Source organism: Nycticebus coucang, chromosome 16, assembly GCF_027406575.1.
Source record: "Nycticebus coucang isolate mNycCou1 chromosome 16, mNycCou1.pri, whole genome shotgun sequence".
NCBI lineage: Eukaryota > Metazoa > Chordata > Mammalia > Primates > Lorisidae > Nycticebus > Nycticebus coucang.
Window position 1 is genome coordinate 84,528,805 of NC_069795.1, and position 22,984 is coordinate 84,551,788.

General features: G+C 37.6%; 1 non-coding gene across 1 annotated transcript; it reads right to left on the reverse strand.

Annotated features, from left to right (window-relative positions):
• Nucleotides 1-14,511: 14,511 nt before the first annotated feature.
• On the reverse strand, nucleotides 14,512-14,618 carry LOC128568193 (U6 spliceosomal RNA). The gene has a single exon (XR_008375018.1). It is a non-coding gene; the product is annotated as a U6 spliceosomal RNA (small nuclear RNA).
• Nucleotides 14,619-22,984: the final 8,366 nt, after the last annotated feature.

The following is a 22,984-nucleotide window of genomic DNA, read 5'->3' on the forward strand; positions in this document are numbered from 1 at the left end:
ACACAAATTATCAGAACCTCTGGGATACTGCAAAGGCAGTCCTATGAGGGAGATTTATAGCACTGCAAGCCTCAAGAAAATGGAAAGAGAGGAAGTTAACAACTTAATAGGACATCACAAGCAACTGGAGAAGGAAGAATATTCCAACCCCAAACCCAGCAGAAGAAAAGAAATAACCAAAATTAGAGCAGAATTAAAGGAAATTGAAAACAAAAGAGTTATACAACAAATCAATAAATCAAAAAGTTGGTTTTTTGAAAAGATCAATAAAATAGATAAACCTTTGGCTAACCTAACCAGGAAAAAAATAGTAAAATCTCTAATTTGATCAATCAGAAATGGTAAAGACGAAATAACAACAGACCCCTCAGAAATTCAAAAAATGCTTAATGGATATTACAAGAAACTTTACTCTCCTATATGAAAATCTGAAGGAAATAGACCAATACTTGGAAGCAAGCCACCTACCAAGACTTAGCCAGAATGAAGTGGAAATGGTGAACATGCCTATATCAAGTTCTGAAATAGCATCAACTATACAAAATCTCCCTAAAAAGAAAAGCCCAGGATCAGATGGCTTCACGTCAGAATTCTACCAAACCTTTAAAGAAAAACTAGTACCTGAGGCAGGAGAATGGCCTAAGCCCAGGAGTTGGAGGTTGCTGTGAGCTGTGTGATGCCACAGCACTCTACAGATGGCAATAAAGTGAAACTCTGTCTCTACAAAAAAAAAAAAAAAGAAAAGAAAAACTAGTACCTATATTACTAAACCTCTTCCAAAATATAGAAAAAGAAGAAATACTACCCAACACATTCTATGAAGCAAACATCACTTTGATCCCTAAACCAGGGAAAGACCCAACAAGAAAAGAAAATTATAGACCAATAGCACTAATAAATATTGATGCAAAAATACTCAATAAGATCCTAACAAACAGAATTGGACAACACATCAAACAAATTATACACCATGACCAAGTCGGTTTTATCCCAGGGTCTCAAGGCTGGTTCAATATATGTATCTATAAATGTAATTCAGCACATAAACAAATTAAAAAATAAAGACCATATGATTCTCTCAATTGATGCAATAAAAACTTTTGATAATCCAGCATCCCTTCATGATCAGAATACTTAAGAAAATTGGTATAGAAGGGACATTTCTTAAACTAATAGAGGCCATCTATAGCAAACCCACAGCCAATATCGTGTTGAATGGAGTTAAATTGAAATCATTTCCACTCCATTTCCTTGTCAGGAACCAGACAAGGCTGCCCATTGTCTCCACTGCTCTTTAACATTGTAATGGAAGTTTTAGCCACCACAATTAGGGAAGAAAAGGTGATCAAGGCTATCCATATAGGGTCAGAAGAGATCAAACTTTCGCTCTTCGCAGATGATATGATTGTATACCTGGAAAACACCAGGGATTCTACTACAAAACTTTTGAAGTGATCAAGGAATACAGTAATGTCTCAGGTTACAAAATCAACACCCATAAATCTGTAGCCTTTATATATACCAACAATAGCCAAGCCAAAAAAACAGTCAAGGACTCTATTCCTTTCACAGTAGTGCCAAAGAAGATGAAATATTTGGGAGTTTACCTAACAAAGGATGTGAATGATCTCTATAAAGAGAACTATGAAACTTTAAGAAAAGAAATAGCTGAAGATGTTAACAAATGGAAAACATACCATGCTCATGGCTGGGAAGAATTAACATTGATAAAATGTCTATACTACCCAAAGCAATATATAATTTATTTTTATTTTTTTAATTAATTTTAAATCATAGCTGTGTACATTAATGCAATCATGGGGCACTATACATTGGTTTTATAAACAGTTTGACACATTTTCATCACAATGGTTAATACAGTTTTCCTGGCATTATCTTAGATATTGTGCTAAGACAGTTAAATTGCACATTTACTTAGTTTCACTTGTACTCTTGTAAGGTGCACTGCAGGTGTAATTCCACCTATCACCCTCCCTCCGCCCATTCTCCCTGCTCCTTCCCCTTCCTCTCCCCATCCCCCAAATTCTTAGGTTATAACTGGGTTATAGCTTTCACATGAAAGCCAAAAATTAGTTTCATAGTAGGGCTGAGTACATTGGATACTTTTTCTTCCATTCCTGAGACACTTTACTAAGAAGAATATGTTCCAGCTCCATCCATGTAAACATGAAAGAGGTAAAGTCTCCATCTTTCTTTAAGGCTGCATAATAGTCCATGGTGTATATATACCACAGTTTATTAATCCATTCGTGGATAAATGGGCACTTGGGCTTTTTCCATGACTTAGCATTTGTGAATTGGGCTGCAATAAACATTCTGCTGCAAATATCTTTATTGTAATGTGATTTTTGGTCTTCTGGATATATACCTAGTAGAGGAATTATAGGATTGAATGGCAGGTTTATTCTTAGATCTCTAAATGTTCTCCAAACATCTTTCCAAAAGTAATGTATTAATTTGCATTCCCACCAACAGTGCAGAAGTGTTCCCTTTTCTCCACCTCCATGCCAACATCTGTGGTCTTGGGATTTTGTGATATGGGCTAATCTTACTGGAGTTAGATGGTATCACTAGGTAGTTTTGATTTGCATTTCTCTGATGATTAAAGATGATGAGCATTTTTTCATATGTCTGTAGGCCGTGTGCCTGACTCCTTCAAAGAAGTTTCTCTTCAAGTCCCTTGCCCAGCCTGCAATGGGTTCACTTGTTCTTCTCTTGCATATACGTTTGAGTTCTCTGTGGATTCTGGTTATTAAACCTTTGTTGGAGACATAACCTGCAAATATCTTCTCCCATTCTGAGGGCTGTCTGCTTGCTTTACTTATTGTGTTCTTGGCTGTGCAGAAGCTTTTTAGTTTGATCAGATCACAGTAGTGTATTTTTGAAGCTGCTTCAATTGCCCAGGGCGTCCTCTTCATAAAATACTCGCCCAGACTGATTTCTTGGAGGGTTTTCCCTGCACTCCGTTCTAGTATTTTTATAGTTTCGTATCTTAAGTTTAAATCTTTAATCCAGTGAGAGTCTATTTAAAGGTGTGGGTCCAGTTTCAGTCTTCTACAGGTTGCCAGCCAGTTCACCCAGCACCATTTCTTAAACAGGGAATCTTTTCCCCACTGAATGTTTTTAATTGGCTTGTCAAAGATCAGATAATGGTAAGTAGCTGGATTCATCTCTTGGTTCTTGATTCTGTTCCAGATGTCTACTTCTCTGTTTTTGTGCCAGTACCATGCTGTTTTGATCACTATCGATTTATAGTATAGTCTGAGGTCTGGTAGTGTGATTCCTCCTGCTTTGTTTTTATTTCTGAGTAATGTCTTGGCTATTTTAGGTTTTTTATGATTTCATATAAAACTAATTATTATTTTCTCAAGATCTTTAAAGTATGACAGTGGGGCTTTAATAGGGATTGGATTAAAATTGTATATTGCTTTCAGTAGTATGGACATTTTAACAATGTTGATTCTTCTAAGCCTTGAGCATGTTATGCTTTTCCATTTGTTAACATTTTCAGCTATTTCTTTTCTTAGAGTTTCATAGTTCTCTTTGTAGAGATTTTTCACATCTTTTGTTAGATACACTCCCAAATATTTCATCTTCTTTGGCACTACTGTGAATGGGATAGAGTCCTTAACTGTTTTTTCAGCTTGACTATTGTTGGTATATATAATGGGCTCTGTTCAAAAGGTCCAAATCAATTATCTCAGTCATCACTTCTCTCAGGTGGGAGAGTTTTAAAGGTCTCTGGCAACTGGAACGCAGGGGTCTGGTGACAACTCAAATATGGCTTACTTCGGTGCTCCATGAAGTCCGGAGGATCCACCCAGCAAATAGATTAGTCTGGGAAGGTTGATGCCTCCTTCCCCACCTTCAGTTCTGTCACACCCAGTCACTGCTAGCCCCGCAGGGCTGTGACCCAGTCAGTTATCTCCAATGAGCAGATACTCCAGAGGTTTGCACCTGCCTAAATCACCAGGAAGTCTGTATCTGTTCATCTAGGCTGCTGCTCTCTGCCTCTATCCAGCAGGGGGCGATGAGGCCTGTCTACCTCTGGTGCTTGATGGAGGCTGGAAGATGTTCACTCAGTTCCAGCCCCACCCTTGATTGATGTTACTAGCAGAACAGAACAACCCTGTGGGAGTTTGTTTCTGACCCTGCTAAATTCCTCTGCAGAAGAGGGGCTGCTCTGAGTTCTCAGAACCTGTCTTTACTCCTGCAGTTTTGTATTCACAGCATGGTTATTTGTCAGCTCCAGCCTGCTGTCCTCCTTTGTCTAAAGGCTGATGATCCTCTGAGGGCCAGGTGCGTCTTAGGCTCAGTAAAGCCGTCCTCTGGGTCAGCCCTGCCCTGGGAGTTTCCTGGCTCTGCTCGTGCATTTTCTATTCCCTGTGTTCCACCCAGGCCAGTACTGCCTCAGGAAAACCCTTTACTTACAGGGCCTGTGTTTCAGTCCCAGGTCTGTTCCACGGTGGTTGCCATCTGAGAAGATGGCCGGCCTCCTCTGGTTGCCCATGGAGACAGGGTGAGTGGCTTCGGGATATCCGGGGGTAGACCTTGTTATTGCTAAAGACAGCTGTTGCTCTGTACCTCGGGGTACCGCTGCTCCAGCGTGATTCCCTCTCAGCCAACCATCGTCTCCTCACTCCCATGCTGTAGAATCAGCACTGTCCAGCTGTAGTCCAGGTCCTGTCTATAGCTCGTGAGAAATCACCCAAGAATCTGGACTCCTGGGGGACAGGCCTCCAGACCTCAGAGTGAGAGTGGAGGGGAGTGCTGGGAGCTCAGAATTGCAGGGCATAACACCAAGCTCATTGAGACCAAATGAGCAAATAAACAGATACAAAGGCTATCAGACACACGAGCCCATAGATGTACAGACAGAGACACATAGACATACAGACAACACCCATGACAACAACAACAAAAAACAACTACAATAAAAATAGTGATAATCATAAAATAATTAAAAAAAGAAAAAAAGTGGTATTCATAGAAAAGTTAAAAGAGAAGAAAGGAGAAATTAAAAATAGAAATAAAAAATATATCTATAAAAAAATAAAAAATTAACAATAGTTCCTCCAAGAAAATAGTGAGGAAAAAACAGAACAAAAAAAGGAAAGAAAGAAAGAAAGAAAGAAAGAAAGAAAGAAAGAAAGAAAAAAGAAAAAGAGAAAGCGAAGACAAGGCATCAACCACAAAAATATTATTCTTGTATATATGTAGAAATATACATCTATATGTATGACATAGGAATCAACTTTGGTAGGAATATACTTATAATGCAATATACTTTATGGACACCAGGTGGCACTGTGAGTGGTTCCCAGGCTTATAACTGATTCACAGTTTATACTGTTACCATGGTCGATCGCCATTTTGGAGTTTCTGTAAAAGTTTGTCACCTAACTATTGTGCAACCTCAGCTGTTTTACTCCGGATGCACCTCCGTCTGACCTCCCCTCCCAGTGCAGGAGTCCACGCTTCACAAATCTTTCCCACATTCTCCTGCAAACTGCGACTGCAATCCGCTGTGGGGGATCCTGCGGCGGGTCCTGCTGGCGGGTCCTGCGGTTGTTGGCGGGTCCCACGGCTGCAGTCAGTTCCTGCAGCTGGAGTGCTCAGGGACCTTATTCTGAGTTTTATGATTCAGAGTTTCCCTTTTGAATTGGGACCCACCAGTTCTCTGTGCAGCCTGAACGGCCAACCCCCTCCAACATTCCCCTCCAGGAATGCTCTGGTCTCTTTAATCACTCCTGTAGTTCTGGGGGAAGGCTCCCGCCATTTCAGATAGTTCAAAATGTCTGTTTCCCGGGCAGGATCCCTCCCTTCAATTTTCCATTGGGTTTCCCAGCTCCCTGTGTTTTTGAGTGGCTCTCTTTTCGGATGCCACCCTCGGTTCAGGAATAAATATTTGTCAATTGGGTTTTGTCAGCATTTGCAAGCTACTGTCCTCCATAAGGGAGGGGCCTGCCAGCAAGCATGGCCAAGCAGTGAAAAATCTCTACAACAGAGTCCATGGTTTTAAATTACCCCTCATATATAGCAATCTGCCAATTCTCTGAGCGTCTCTAGCTGTCCGTCTTCACCAACAATCCACGCGCGAGAAAGGTCTCGATGCCTTTTCCTCTAACCTGATGACTTGGGAGAGGTGAGCTACATGTCCGTCCAGTCCACCATTATGCTGCATGAGTCAGCAATATATAATTTTAATGCAATTCCTATTAAAGCTCCATTGTCATATTTTAAAGAACTCAAAATAAAAAATACTTTGTTTTATATAGAATCAGAAAAAAACCTTGAATAGACAAGACATTACTCAGAAATAAAAACAAAGCAGAAGGGAATCACACTACCAGACCTGAGACTGTACTATAAATTAATAGTGATCAAAACAGCATGGTACTGGCACAAAAACAGAGAGGTAGATGTCTGGAACAGAATAGAAAACCAAGAGATGAATCCAGCTACTTACTGTTATTTGATCTTTGACAAGCCAATTAAAAACATTCACTGGGGAAAAGACTCCCTATTTAACAAATGGTGCTGGGTGAACTGGCTGGTGACCTGTAGAAGACTGAAACTGGACCCATACCTTTCACCATTAACTAAGATAGATTCTCACTGGATAAAATATTTAAGCTTAAGACATGAAACTATAAAAATACTTGAAGAAAGTGCAGGGAAAACTCTTGAAGGAATCGGCCTGGGTGAATATTTTATGAGGAGGACTCCCCATGCAATTGAAGCAGTATCAAAAATACACTACTGGGACCTGATCAAACTAAAAAGCTTCTGCACAGCCAAGAACATAGTAAGTATAGCAAGCAGACAGCCCTCAGAATGGGATAAAATATTTGTAGGTTATACCTTTGACAAAGGTTTAATAACCAGAATCCACAGAGAACTCCAACATATTAGCAAGAAAAAAAAAAACAAGTGATCCCATCTCAGGGTGGGCAAAGGACTTGAAGAGAAATTTCTCAAAAGAAGACAGGTGCACAGCCTACAAACACATGAAAAAATGCTCATCAACCTTAATCATCAGAAAAATGCAAATTAAAACTACTTGGAGATATCACCTAACTCCACTAAGATTAGCTCACTTAACAAAATCCCCAAACCAGAGATATTGGCATGGATGAAAGGGCACACTTCTACACTGCTGGTGGGAGTGCACACTAATACATTCCTTTTGGAAGGATGTTTGGAGAATCCTTACTAAAAATAGACCTGCCATTCGATCCTATAATTCCTTTACTAGGTATATACCCAGAAGACCAAAAATCACAATATAACAAAAACATCAGTACCAGAATGTTTATTGCAGCACAATTCACAATTGCTAAGTCATGGAAAAAGCCCAAGTGCCCATCAACCCACAAATGGATTAACAAATTGTGATACACCGAGTATTATGCAGCCTTAAAGAAAGATGGAGACTTTACCTCTTTCATGTTTACATGGATGGAGCTGGAACATATTCTTCTTAGCAAAGTATCTCAAGAATGGAAGAAATAGTATCCAATGTACTCAGCCCTACTATGAAGGCTATAACCCAACTATAGCACAAGAATATGGGGAAAGGTCCAAGGGAGGGGAGGGGGGAGTTTGGGGTGGAGGGGTGCTAATTGCTGGGGCCACAACTATGGTGCATCTTAGAATGGGTACAGGTGAAACTTACTAAATGCAGAATACAAATGTCTACATACAATAACTAAGAAAATGCCATGAAGTCTATATTAAACAGTTTGATGAAAATATTTCAGATTGTATATGAAACCAGCACTTTGTACCCCTTGATTGCACTAATGTACACAGCTATGATTTAATAAAAAAAAAAAAAAGGAAAGAAGGAAGGAAAAAAGAAAAGAAAATAGAGAAGCAAGAATCCAATGTCGCCAATTCTGATATGAGGACAATTGATGACCTAGTACATGGGTGGGGGTGGAGGAATGGGAGGAGCAGAGTGAGGACTGTGGGGGGTCATAGTGTGTGACATACCTCTTGGAGGCAGGACACCAAAATAGGGACTTAACCTAACAAATGCAATCTGTGTAACCTGGTTCTCTACATCCTCAATGAATTTTAAACAAATAAATAAATAAACAAACAAAAAATAAGAAGTGTGTGTTGTTTTGTTTTGTTTTTTAACCTAGCTCCAAGCAAGTAGGTTTATTCTGAATTGCCTGAGTAGATGCATCTCTGGAAAAGTATAAGTGATAAATAAACGCTCACATTCAGAGCAGACTTATCCTCCTGGGTCCATGCAATGTGTTTGATAGCAATTCATTATAACATAGCCTGAAAAAAATTCCCTGAGATGTTGGAGTTCATTTAAAATAATAAGGCCACAAATGTTGTGACTGAGAGGTAAGCTAGATTATTTTTGGAAGATCAACATCTAACTCTATTCTAGAACTGATCTCAGCATCAAAAAGCCAAAATTGAATCAGAACTCATTTTTAACCATCATTATGCAGCAATAAAGAAATGATAAATGAAATTTAATTTTCGTATAAAATAAAATCAACTTATAAATTTTTAATCTCCATAAATAAAAAGGAAAATTACATTTTTATCAATAACTTTAATAAAGTCTTCTTATTAGAATGGTTTTCTTTGCAAGCAGCATTGAAAGTAATTCAAAGAATAGTTTTCTATCTTTCTTACATGTATGAGAAGCCCTCAAGGCAGTAGTTCCAGGGAAAGTTAGCTGATCTATGGGGTAAAACCATGGTCCCCTCATGCCACTGACAAAACCACCATTACAGAGAGATCCAGAAAAGAAGATATTCTGATATGGTCAATAATGTGGTTTATTATAGATAATTTAAATATCTTAATGGTAAAATATAACTAGGATAACTAGATATTAAAAACTTTATGTCTTTACTAATGTACATATCACAAAATAGTTATGATATGCCAGTAACTCATAAGAGTGCTAAAATTAAACATTAGGTTTTAACAAATTAAATCTAATAAGTCTAATTTCCATTATTTGAATATTTCTTTTTTAGACAATTATATTCTACATTTACTAAGTTTCACATGTACCCTTGTAAGATGCACCACAAGTGTAATCCCACATATCACCCTCCCTCTGCCCATCCTCTCCCCTCCCTCCCCTCCCGCTCCCCTTATTCTTAGGTTATAATGGGGTTATAGCTTTCATATGAAAGCCAAAAATTAGTTTCATAGTAGGGCTGAGTACATTGGATACTTTTTCTTCCATTCTTGCGATACTTTACTAAGAAGAATATGTTCCAGCTCCATCCATGTAAACATGAAAGAGGTAAAGTCTCTATCTTTCTTTAAGGCTGCATAATAGTCCATGGTGTACATATACCACAATTTATTAATCCATTCGTGGATCAAAGGGCACTTGGGCTTTTTCCATAACTTAGCATTTGTGAATTGGCCTGCAATAAACATTCTGCTGCAAATATCTTTGTTATAATGTGATTTTTGGTCTTCTGGGTATATACCTAGTAGAGGAGTTATAGGGTTGAATGGCAGGTACATTTTTAGATCTCTAAGTGTTCTCCAAACATCTTTCCAAAAGGTATGTATTAATTTGCATTCCCACCAGCAGCGCAGAAGTGTTCTCTTTTCTCCACATCCACACCAACATCTGTGGTCTTGGGATTTTGTGATATGGGCTAATCTTACTGGAGTTAGATGGTATCTCAAGATAGTTTTGATTTGCATTTCTCTAATGATTAAAAATGATGAGCATTTTTTCATATGTCTGTAGGCCATGCACCTGACTCCTTCAAAGAAGTTTCTCTTCAAGTCCCTTGCCCAGCCTGCGATGGGATCACTTGTTCTTCTCTTGCTTATATGTTTGAGTTCTCTGTGGATTCTGGTTATTAAACCTTTGTCGGAGACATAACCTGCAAATATCTTCTCCCATTCTGAGGGCTGTCTGCTTGCTTTACTTATTGTGTTCTTGGCTGTGCAGAAGCTTTTTAGTTTGATCAGGTCCCAGTAGTGTATTTTTGAAGCTGCTTCAATTGCCCGGGGGATCCTCTTCATAAAATACTCGCCCAGACTGATTTCTTCGAGGGTTTTCCCCGCACTCTCTTCTAGTATTTTTATAGTCTCATGTCTTAAATTTAAATCTTTAATCCAGTGAGAGTCTATCTTAGATAATGGTGAAAGGTGTGGGTCCAGTTTTGGTCTTCTACATGTTGCCAGCCAGTTCACCCAGCACCATTTCTTAAATAGGGAATCTTTTCCCCACTGAATGTTTTTAATTGGCTTGTCAAAGATCAGATAATGTTAAGTAGCTGGATTCATCTCTTGGTTCTCTATTCTGTTCCAGACATCTACTTCTCTGTTTTTGTGCCAGTACCATGCTGTTTTGATCACTATTGATTTGTAGTATAGTCTCTGAGGTCTGGTAGCGTGATTCCTCCTGCTTTATTTTTATTTCTGAGAACTGTCTTGGCTACTCGAGGTTTTTTCTGATTCCATATAAAACTAAGTATTATTTTTTCAAGATCTTTAAAGTATGACAGTGGGGCTTTAATAGGGATTGGATTAAAATTGTATATTGCTTTGGGTAGTATGGACATTTTAACAATGTTGATTCTTCCCAGTCATGAGCATGTTATGCTTTTCCATTTGTTAACGTTTTCAGTTATTTCTTTTCTTAGAGTTTCATAGTTCTCTTTATAGAGATCTTTCACATATTTTGTTAGATAAACTCCCAAATATTTCATCTTCTTTGGCACTACTGTGAATGGGATAGAGTCCTTAACTGTTTTTTCAGCTTGACTATCGGTGGTATATATAAAGGCTACCGATTTATGAATGTTGATTTTGTAACCTGAGATGCTGCTGTATTTCTTGATCACTTCTAAAAGTTTTGTAGTAGAATCCCTTGTGTTTTCCAGGTATACAATCATATCATCTGCGAAGAGTGAAAGTTTGATCTCTTCTGAGGGTATCTATATGGATACCCTCGGTTGCCTTTTCTTCCCTAATTGTGATGGCTAAAACTTCCATCACAATGTTAAGAAACAGTGGGGACAATGGGCAGCCTTGTCTAGTTCCTGATCTGAGTGGAAATGATTTCATTTTAAGTCCATTCATACGATATTGGCTGTGGGTTAGCTGTAGATGGCCTCTATCAGTTTAAGAAATATCCCTTCTATACCAATTTTCCGAAGTGTTCTGATCATGAAGGGATGCTGGATATTATCAAAAGCTTTTTCTGCATCAATTGAGAGAATCTTATGGTCTTTGTTTTTTAATTTGATTATGTGCGGAATTATACTTATGGATTTAAGTATTTTAAACCAGCCTTTAGACCCTGGGATAAAACCAACCTGGTCATGATGTATAATTTCTTTGATATGTTTCTGGATTCTGTTTGTTAGGATCTTGTTGAATATTTTTGCATCTATATTCATTAGTGGTATTGGTCTATAATTTTCTTTTCTTGTTGGGTCTTTTTCTGGTTTGGGGATCAGGGTGATGCTTTCTTCATAGAACGTGTTGGGTAGTCTTCCTTCTTTTTCTATGTTTTGGAATAGGTTGAGTAATATAGGTACTAGTTCCTCTTTAAAGATTTGGTAGAATTCTGACGTGAAGCCATCTGGTCCTGGGCTTTTCTTTTTAGGAAGATCTCATATGGTTGATGCTATTTCAGAACTTGATATTGGCATGTTCAACATTTCTACTTGATTCTGGCTAAGTCTTGGAAGGTGATGTGCTTCCAAATATTGGTCAATTTCCTTCAGATTTTCATATTTCTGAGAATAAAGTTTCTTATAATATTCATTAAGGATTTTTTGAATTTCTGAGGAGTCTGTTGTTATTTCATCTTTGTTGTTTCTGATTGATGAGATTAGAGATTTTACTCTTCTTTTCCTGGTTAGGTTAGCCAAAGGTTTATCTATTTTATTGACCTTTTCAGAAAACCAACTTTTTGATTTATTGATCTTTTGTAAAATTCTTTTGTTTTCAATTTCATTTAATTCTGCTCTAATTTTGGTTATTTCTTTTCTTCTACTGGGTTTGGGGTTGGAATGTTCTTCCTTTTCCAGTTGCTTGAGATGTCCGATTAAGTTGTTAACTTCCTCTCTTTCCGTTCTCTTGAGGAGGGCTTGCAGTGCTATAAATTTCCCTCCTTGGAGTGCCTTTTCGGTATCCCAGAGGTTCTGTTAATTCTTGTCTTCATTGTCATTTTGTTCCAAAAATTTGGCAATTTCCTTCTTAATCTTATCTCTGACACAGCTATCATTCAGCATAAGGTTATTTTACTTCTATGTTTTTGCATGAGTGTGCAGATGCCTGCTGTTACTGAGCTGAACTTTTATTCCATGGTGGTCCAAGAAGATGCAAGGAATAATTTCTATTCCTTTAAATTTACTGAGGTTGGATTTGTGACCTAAGATGTGATCGATTTTGGAGTATGTTCCATGGGCTGATGAGAAGTATGTGTATTCAGTTTTGTTGGGATGAAATGTTCTGTCAATGTCTGCTAAATCCAAATGTTGGATGGTTAGGTTTAAATCTAAAATTTCTTTGCTCAGCTTCTTATTGGAGGATCAATCCTGCACTGCCAAAGGAATGTTGAAGTCTCCGAAATTATGGAGCTGGAGGAAATTAAGTGGCTCATGTCTGTAAGAGTTTCTTTGCGTTAAATTTTCTCAATTTAATGCACCTTAAACTGAGGTGCATTCTGGTTGGGTGCATCCATATTCATAATTGAAATCTCATCATATTGAGTATTACCCTTAACAAATATGTAGTGACCATTCTTGTCTTTCTTTACTTTTGTTGGTTTAAAGCCTATTGTGTCAACAAATAGAATTGCAACACCTGCTTTTTTCTGATTACCATTTGCCTGAAATATGGGCAACCATCTTTTCACTCTGAATCTATATTTATCTTTTAAGGTAAGATGTGACTCTTGTATGCAGCAAATATCTGGCCTGAGTTTTGTATCCAGTCAACTAACCTGTGCCTCTTTAGAGGACAGTTTAAGCAGTTCCCATTAATGGAGAATATTGATAGGTCTGGTAAAATTTGGGGTATCCAGTTTTTTGAATGTCCATTGGACAATTTTAATCCTTTTGCCATTGTGGAAGTTGGAGTTTGAGCAAAAGTTTTTGAGTGAGTTTATTTCGTGGTAGAGGATTGGGGTGGTCATTATGGAGGATAGGTCTGAGAATATCCTGAAGAGCTGGTTTGGTTATGGCAAATTTCTTCCACATATGAATGTCATTAAAGTATTTAATTTCTCCATCATAAATGAAACTCAGTTTAGCTGGATATAGGATCAGGGGTTGAAAGTTATTTTGCTTTAGGAGATTAAAAGTCAATGACTACCCTCTTCTTGTTTGAAAGGTTCCAGCAGAGAGATCTGCAGTCATTCTAATATTCTTCCCTTTGTAGATAATAGATTTCTTGTGTCTAGCTGCTTTCAGAATTTTCTCCTTCATATTGACACTAGTGAAGTTAATTATGATTTGCCTGGGGGATATCTTATTCGGATTGAGTCAGGCTGGGTCTTCTATCTGGATTTCATCATCTATCTCTTAAGATATCTGGAAATTTTTCTTTCATAATTTCATGGAGAAGGTCCTCTGTGCCTTGTGAGGCCACTTCATCCCTTTCAGGGATTCCAATGAGGAATTTCTCAGATTCTCAGAGCTCTCTGAGAGAATGATCGGTTTTTGCTCTCCATTTCTCTTCTTCTTTGAGAGTTTGGGAGCGTTTAAATGCCTTTTCTTCAATGTCAGAAATCCTTCCTTCTGCCTGCTCCGCTCTGTTACTGAGGGATTCTACTGTGTTTTTCAGATGTTTGAGGGCTGCAAATCCTTGCTTCAGTGCATCCAAATCTTTTGTAGTTTTGTCTTTAAATTCATTAAATTCTTGAGACAATTTTTGAATTTCTCCTTGAATTTTTAATTCTGACTTTTGAATTGCTCTTTGGATTTCTAATTCCAAATTTTCCTCCATTCTATATATCTTGTTTGCAATCCAAATTCTAAATTTGATTTCTGACATCTTGGCCAGCTGTTTATGAATGGGATCTTCAGTTACATCTGCCATATCTTTCCTTGGGGGTGTTGATCTATTCTGGTTATTCATGTTACCAGAGTTTTTCCACTGATTGCGCCCCATGATTACTTTACACCATTTGATTTTTCCCCTGGAGCCTTGTCCAGAACTGGTGCAGTGCTACTGCCTGAGATATTTGGGACCTATTTGATGTGGTGGGGCTAAGTGGTTCTGTCTTGTTTTCAGCTGGTCTCTGTTCATCCCAGTGAAACAGTTACTCTGGGTTGAAGTATCAGCTGTGGAGAAATACCAGCAATTAAGTCACCCCGCCCCCCACAGGCAACAATTGGAAAAGGAAATCAAACCTTCCTACAACCACACACCCAGGGCACCACTTGAATAGTCCTCAGGCGATTGGCTCAGTTCAAAAGGTCCAAATCAATTGTCTCAGTCAGCACCTGTCTCAGGTGGGAGAAAAATATGGAACGCTTCATGAATTTGCATGTCATCCTTGTGCAGGGGCCATGCTAATCTTCTCTGCATTGTTCCAATTTTAGTATATGTGCTGCCAAAGCAAGCACCAATTATTTGAATACTGATAGAAAGAGAAGTACATTTACATTATGAGAAGTACATTTCAAAACTTTATTTTTTAATAAAAAGAATACTGGTTAAAATATTTATTTTAAGAAGTTTATTATAAATCCTTACACACACAAGTTTGGCATATGTTATTTTGAATAACTACTGTGGCAGATACTAATAGTCTTTCTTCTTTTGTAATAAGTGTAACTTGTCTTAACTGTAACATTAACAGAACAAGAAAGTGATTATAATCTCAGCTTAGAAAGATATGAGTGAGAGTAAATGAAGTGTTGAACTGAGTACATGTCTCTACCTCCCCACCTTTTACACTTTTTTCTGAATGTTCAATATAGCAATATATATGGAAAGTTTTATATATATACACACATGTATAATATGTATCTCTATTACATTTATGAATTTAATCAATATAAATAAGTTAAATTGCTGAAAAATGGAGAAAGTTTATCTCTATTGAACAAAAATGACAATAGATTATACATGTTACAATGTGTGTATATATATATTAAAAATATATATATTACAAGAAAGTATTTAGTTACTAAGAAGATTATAGTTCATAAAGATCACTACCCATAAAATGATAACTGTTGTAAAAGGTAGAAATGACTCTTTAGGTGTGTTTGCCAAGTTCCAAAGTAATAGAGCCTTAAGCAGGGAATTGTCTTGGGCAACCTAACCTATTCATTTGACAGTTGATGGTCAATGTAGAGTTGAGTAAAATGGGCTTCTACTCCCAGTAAAAGCAGTAACTGTGACTGCATGACCCCAAGACACAGTGTAGGACTTTTGATGTCTGGTTAAATTTAAAAGGAAAGGGAAAGCCTCATATTCACAATGTGAGCCATTAGAATAATCAGACAAATACTACATATATTTCTTTCCCTTTTACAATTCTGAAGATAGGCTAGGGAAGACAGAAATTATATTCTCAGAAAGAGTAATGATTCTTGAATACAAAGAGACAAGCTAGACTTATCAAACATTTGAGGAAAACCAACAGGGAGAGACAGAAAAACTGAGAGAGACACCCACTTTAGGAAAGAGAAGAATTAACACCACAGAAACAGAGTTCTTAGTGCAAAAAGATACTTGTAAAGATATAATTAGTGTCTTCAGAGTAATTAGAGACTTTACGCTATTGATCCATCAATAACTCTGTCACAAAATAATTACCAAGTATAGATCTTGAAAATGAACTGTGATCACATTAAGTGGATTGAATAATATAATAACCACAGCTGAGGATGAATCTGATAAATTCTTCCAAAATATAGGGAAAAGGTCAAAGATAAAGACTATAAGAAAAGATAAAAGACAAAGAGAATTGACTTAAATGTTTAATACTTCAAAAGAGATATAGAAAAGGAAAAGTGAGAAAATGTAAAAGAGGCAATAACTTGACAAAAATACTGCCTTTATTACTGCAACTAATGATATAAATTCCCAGAACTGAAGACATCATTCTTTGTCTAGAAAAGTTTACCAATTATCAATCAGGATGAAGACAGTTCTCAATCTAGATGCATCAGGCACCAAAGTAGGAGCAACAAGCTTAAAAATCTTCTAGAGAGAATGCACTGGCATGCTAGAAACAAAAATCAGATTGTCAATCTTGGATACTAGAATATAATTGGATACTGTTTTCACAATCTGAGAAGGAGTTATTTTGATCTTTTAACTCATAACCAATTGAACTATTATTTAAGTATAAATAATCCCATTTCTAGCATGCAAGAACTTGGAAAGTGTAGCATCACAAAACTTCTCTAAAAAGTACTATTAGTTCATATAGTCCACAAAATAACAAATAAAATCAAGAGAAAGATGGAGATACAAGAAATATCAATGAGCACAGACATCTATCAATTTAGAATCTAAATGACTATTTATTATAACAACGATTAATGCATATTTAAAAGTAAAATCCAAGATACTTATAATAAGAGATATGTTAGGAAGTTGGCAGCAGAAAAAAAGGGAAAGGAAACTAATGTTTTTGAATAGTTCAAGGGAACAATAAAGGCACTGATTACATTTACTTATTAATAAACATACTGCCATTGTGTCTATAAAATTGGTATAGTTTCATTTTAATTAGTACTCAGTAAAGTAGAAGAATAAAAAAATAATTACTTTATATCATATGATCACAGATAATGATAGAAGAAAACAACTTTTGGCATCTTTTTACTTATTGATATTGACCAAAGAAGATTGAAGTACATAGTGCAGAAATAGAAAAGTGTTTTTAAGGGCCAGGCATGGTGGTTTGTGCCTGTAATCTAAGCAGTTTGGGAGGCTGAGGCAGCAGGAGAGTTGCTTGGGGTCAGGAGTGTCAGAATAGCCTGAGCGAGAGGAAGACCTTATTGCTACAAAAAGTAGAAAAATTAGCTGGGCATGATGACTCATGCCTGTAGTCCCAGCTACTCAGGAGGATGACACAGGAGTTTGTTTGAGCCTAGGAGTTGGAGTTTTCAGTGAGCTGTGATGACACCACTGCACTCTAATTGGAGTGACAGAGCAAGACACTGTCTCAAAAAAAAGTATTTTTAAGAAAAAAAACATATTTTATACATCAGTGTCTATACCTGGGGTGCCAAATATAAGGCATTGATTTGGAACAAGACCCTGTCTCAAATTCTATTTTTTTTTTTTTGAGGTTTAAGTCACATGTTTATTATGTGCCTTTATAAGCCTTGGTGGAAGAAATAAAATTGGTTTGCCTGAGCGAGCTTTCAGCCTTCCTTATTCTCCCACATTTAATCCCAGGCTTAATCCCTGTGGCATCGCCCATGCAAGAATCATTCACACAACAGAATTTGAATTCAGGGGGGAGGTGTGGAGATCCGGGGGCGCGCAGCTTCCGGCGGCCACGCAGGGTGGCGGAGCCGGATCACTGCGGTTTGTCAGGGTGTTCGGGGGCCTCTGTGCCTTTTCCTTAATGTCAGTGAGGATACAGTTCAATAAAAGAGCCTGTGTGCCTTCTGAGATTTTCTCCGTGCCTCGAGTGAGACAACTGCTGGGCCTTCCTTCCTGTCTTGAAAGGAAGAGACCAAACGGCAACATTCTGTGCACTGAAGAAGCTCAGATGTTAGTGATGAAGATAAATAACCGTGAGGCATTGTGGAAAATGGGATGGTAACACAGAAAAAAGTGTAGTTAATTCTTCCAGGGATCAGTAGAAAAGGGCTTGAGCTCTGACAAGACTATACAAATCAAATGTCACTGTATCTAAACTTTGAAGATGAGACAAGTTGAATAAGAGATTAAGAGAAGGTCATTTCATTAGAATGAGCTATGTGAGCGTAGGTGAAGATTCCCATCCAGTACAGTTGAAGTATGAGGGCAGGGCAAGAGCAGTGGTTGATATAAATAAATTAATTAATTAATAATGGTAATTATGATTTTAATTATTATTACGGCTAGCATTTTTATGATGCTTACTACCTGCTAGTCACCATTCTGTGCTCTTTATATATGATAGCTCATTTAAGCCTCAGAACCTCTCTATGAGATAACTACCTCTCTATGAGATTGTAAGAGTGCCAAAATCGCAGAGAGAGAAAGTAATGGAAGTGGATTAAAAAGTAGGTGTTAGATTCCAGAGCCAAAGCTCTTAAAGATTTACACAATAGTTCAAGAAGCTACAAAAGAATTTTTTAGAAGATCGCTTGTTATCAAATTTGTTTTTCTATTTCCTTGTCATAAATAATTCTGCCCCCAAATAGTTATTTGTCAGTACTATCCACGGTACACAGGCAGAAGCAACATAGATGAGAACTGACGAACACCCTAAAACCTGGGGAACCTCTTGTCATTCTTTAGAATGTGTTGCTGGTTTTCTTTGTGGATAGCTGAACCTTACATGCTGTGAAAGTAAGACAGTATTAAAATAAACCCTCAGGAGATAAAACATCCTTGACATGTCAGCTGCTCCTGTCACTGTGGAAATGCAAACTTACGAATATTTCAGGCCCTCACACACCCCTAAAGCTCTTATGGGCAAATAATTGTATTTGAAACTATTTAAACCACTTTAAGTTAGTTCACCACTGTATTTATGAGTTCTGGCCTGAAGCCAGCATCTTCTCAGTCCTAATTTGGTCCCTAGCTGAATTCAAATTTTAGACTTCCCATTCCCTGTGAAGCCAGCCCCAGTATCATCCATTCCTTGACTTAGAGAAAGATCATCTCTGTAACTTTTTTACACTTCTGTAGGCTGTCCTGAAATATGCAAATCCATCTTTGCAAACAGGGATCCAGTTAACCTCACCATACTAAAGCCTCTTTAGAACTATGAAATTGTTTTTGTTTTGTTTTGTTTGTTTGTTTTGTTTTAAGACAGAGTCTCACTTTGTTGCCCTTGGTAAGTGCCATGGCGTCATAGCTCACAGCAGCCTCAAACTCCTGGGCTAAAAAGAACCTCTTGCCTTAGCCTCCTGAGCAGATGGGACTATAGGTGCCGGACACAACACCTGGCATATTTTAGAGATGGGGTCTTGCTCTTGCCCAGGCTGGTCTTGAACTCCTGACCTCAGGTGATCCACTTGCCTTGGCATCCTGAAATTGATTTTAAAAGATTCGATGTCCACGGCACTGGCATCATTGCCTATGTCCTTTAGCCACTTTACTGATTACTCAACAAACTCCTCTTGCATGAGAAAGTCCAAACCCAGATCTGTATTTCTAAACTGTCCATGATTCTGGGCATATCAGCATACTGGAGATTGACCTCAAATGCTCCAATCGTCTGCATTCACTTCTTGCCGATTTTATGTATGTTGTTCTTTCTTTCGACATATCAATCCGGGTTTCACAAATTTTACTCAAATTGCAAAGTCTCACTCAGTTACCATTCTTCTCCCGGAAAGGCACTCCTTCTCAGTCTTACAATAAGGACATTTGTTTTAAACCTGAAAGAAAACTCTCCTCAAGGCCACTCAGTATTGCTTATCCAGGACGATTAATTAGCATGATTGCCCCTTCCTTCTCAGCCATTGCCTACCCCCATCCCCACCTTGGGTGATTCACTTTGCATGTACAGAAACTTATACAATGCTCAGAATACAACGGATACATCACCAGTAATGATATTTGGTATTTAATATCAAAATAGATGTGTTTATATCCACAGCTTTACATTTATGACTGAAAGGAATAAGAAAAAAAAAGTCAAAAATCTCAGGTTCAAAGCTGAATCTACCACTAGTACCTTTTGTAATGTCAGACAAATAATTTTGATTCTCTGGGTCACAGAAAACAATATTAGATCATTTCTAAATTTCCTTAAGATATTTAGAATTTGTTGTTCTATTATTTCCCCAGCAATATCGTGTACATGAAGTAGTGATTACTTTTACCCCCAACTCCAAATCCACCTTGAGAAAATTTATTGTAGATAATGATCCAGCTAGTGAATCTATGCTGTATACGCTAACATTCTCTGATATTCCTGGAACTCCGAAGAACAAAACAAACAAACAAAATGCTCTACACAAATTTTTGAATGTAGATTTAGAGTCAAAGCTTTATTTCATTGAGGAGGAAGCTAAGGTCCAAAGATGTAAGTATTTTTCTCGATATTATCAGCAGAATATAGGCTCTAACCCAGAGTTTTCATCTCCCCAAAAGAGCTTTTTCCAAAGGAATTAAGAATTTAAATATGTAACTGAGTTAAAGAGTGGAGCTAAAGGCAATGAAGAATGTGTTTAGAGCAGGGGTCCTCAAACTGCAGCCCGCGGGCCACATGAGGCGGTGTGATTATATTTGTTCCCGTTTTGTTTTTTTACTTCAAAATAAGATATGTGCAGTGTGCATAGGAATTTGTTCATAGTTTTGTTTTTTTTTAAAAAAACTATAGTCTGGCCCTCCAACCGTCTGAGGGACAGTGAACTGGACCCCTGTTTAAAAAGTTTGAGGACTCCTGGTTCGGAGCTTCACCTGGGGTGCTAGCATGTGGTGGAAGTAATCATGGTTTTTTTGTTTTTTTTTTTAGAGTCATCATCATTGCATTAGTAGTATACATAAATTGTGATTCACATATACAGGTTTTAATTTGTTAAAAATTTTATATAGTTCAATAGAATGTATGTTGGAATCCCATTTGGCCAGGAGGTAGAAACTTAATCATGGTCACTTTGGAATTCCTTTTCCTTTCCTAGGTTTTCATGCAAGTTCCAAAAGATGTATTTGATGCTAAGGTACCAGCAGACACCTGTTTTTTTGCTGCCATCTAAGCATTCACTGAAATAGCCATCAAAATTTGCTTCATGAGCCTATGTGCACACATGTCCCCACTCAGTCACCTCTCGGTCTCATGGCCAGCGAGCTCCTTTGTCCCCCTCTGCTGCTCCTGAACCACTTTGGACCACAGAGGTCTCATCAGGCAAGTCTCAATTTCCATGAACCAGGTAGTTATTTCTGCACTGGGTTTTGCTTCTTGCTGAGGCTTTCCTAGAAAGCAAGGGACAAGCCTCTTAGCTCTGTAATTTCTTAGGTCTATATAAGGATTTGATTGTCCTCCCCAGAATTTTGGTCTGTGGGGGAGAACGTATCAGAGAAAGTTTTTCAGGGTCTCATCATAAGTATATTCATTGCCTGTTTATTGCTTTGAGACTCAGTTCTTGCCTCAACCTTGGAAATCGTTTCTTCTTTTTTAACTTTTTAATTACAGAAAATTTTGAATATACACAAATGTAGGGAAAGTATAATGAGGCCCAGCTTCAGCAATTGTCTACCCAGTGCTGATCTTATTTTATCTATATGCTGTACTCCCACCCAGTCCCCACAATGTACCTTTAGAAGCAAATCCTGGATATTCTACCAGTAAATTGTTAAGTAATCTATACTGATAAAGAATTCTTTAAGAAAACCAACAATTTTTTTTTCTTGCTGATGCGTTTGAGTTCTCTGTGGATTCTGGTTATTAAACCTTTGTCAGAGTTATACCCTGCAAATATCTTCTCCCATTCTGAGGGCTGTCTGCTTGCTCTGCTTACTGTGTTCTTAGCTGTGTAGAAGCTTTTTAGTTTGATCAAGTCCCAGTAGTGTATTTTTGAAGCTGCTTCAATTGCCCGGGGGGTTCTCCTCATGAAATACTCACCCAGACCAATTTCTTCAAGGGTTTTCCCTGCATTCTCCTCTAGTATTTTTATAGTTTCATGTCTTAAGTTTAAATCTTTAATCCAATGAGAGTCTATCTTAGTTAATGGTGAAAGGGATTTGAAGAGAAACTTCTCTGAAGAAGACAGGCGCACGGCCTTCAGACATATGAAAAAATGCTCATCATCTTTAATCATCAGAGAAATGCAAATCAAAACTACTTTGAGATATCATCTAACTCCAATGAGACTAGCCTATATCACAAAATCTCTAGACCAGAGATGTTGGCGTGGATGCGGAGAAAAGGGAACACTTCTGCACTGCTGGTGGGAATGCAAATTAATACATTCCTTTTGGAAAGATATATGGAGAACACTCAGAGATCTAAAAATAGATCTGCCATTCAATCCTGTAATTCCTCTGCTGGGCATATACCCAGAAGACCAAAAATCACAACATAACAAAGATATTTGTACCAGAATGTTTATTGCAGCCCAATTCATAATTGCTAAGTCATGGAAAAAGCCGAAGTGCCCATCGATCCACGAATGGATTAATAAATTGTGGTATATGTATACCATGGAATACTATGCAGCCTTAAAGAAAGATGGAGACTTTACCTCTTTCATGTTTACATGGATGGAGCTGGAACATATTCTTCTTAGTAAAGTATCCCAAGAATGGAAGAAAAAATACCCAATGTACACAGCCCTACTATGAAACTAATTTGGGACTCTCACATGAAAGCTATAACCCAGCTACAACTTAACAACAGGGGGAAGTGGGAAAGGGGGGGGTGGGTAGAGGGAGGGGAATCGGTGGGATCACACCTGTGGTGCATATTACAGGGGTATTTGCGAAACTTGGTAAATGTAGAATGTAAATGTTTTGGCACAGTAACTGAGATAACGCCGGAAAGGCTATGTTAACCACTGTGATAAAAATGTGTCAAATGGTTTATGAAGTGAGTGTATGATGCCCCATAATCATATCATTGTATACAGTTATGATTTAATAAAAAAATTAAAAAAAAAAAAAAGAAAACCAACAATTCCTAAATACCATCACATATCTACTTAGTATTCACAAATTTCAAACTTCCTTGAGAGTCTAATAAATATTTTTCTTTTTAAACAATTCGTTTGCTTGAATTAGGGTCCAAATAAGAATAATTCATTGATATTTCTTTTAAGTCTATTTCCATCTACAGGTAATATCCTCAATCTTTGTGCTCTGC